This window comes from Perca fluviatilis, chromosome 24, assembly GCF_010015445.1.
Source record: "Perca fluviatilis chromosome 24, GENO_Pfluv_1.0, whole genome shotgun sequence".
NCBI lineage: Eukaryota > Metazoa > Chordata > Actinopteri > Perciformes > Percidae > Perca > Perca fluviatilis.
The window spans coordinates 21,292,290-21,292,943 of NC_053135.1; positions in this window are offsets into that span (position 1 = coordinate 21,292,290).

Sequence of the window (654 nt, forward strand, 5' to 3'; positions counted from 1 at the left end):
ACACATACATACACATAGACACACACACAGACACACACACACAGAGAGATACACATACATACACATAGACACACACAGACAAACATACACACACACATACACACACACACATATACACACACACAGACACAGACATACACAGATACACATACATACAGACACACAGACACAGACATACACACACACAGACACAAACATACGCACACACACATATATACACACACATATACACACACAAACATACACACATACACATACACAAACAAACATACACACACACACACATATATACACAAACACACACACATATACACATACAAACATACACACAAACATACACACACACACAGACATACATATACACACACAAAATGTTGAAAAATTCGGATAAAAAAACTTTTTTGTCGTTTTTTTAAACGACAAAAAAGTCGGAATAAACGATTTGTTTTTCCTTCTGTTTTCTATCCTAATAAAACTAAAAGTTAAAGCTCTCTGAGTTTCGGGTGAAACGAGACATTTACATTAATTATATAATAATTCTCCTTTTCCTGCTTCTGTTGTTACTGCTGACGGGTTTAAATAAATAAATTTGCCGATGAACCGATTTAAACGTGTCATTACATCATGACGATGATGTCATGCTTTACCTTCCGG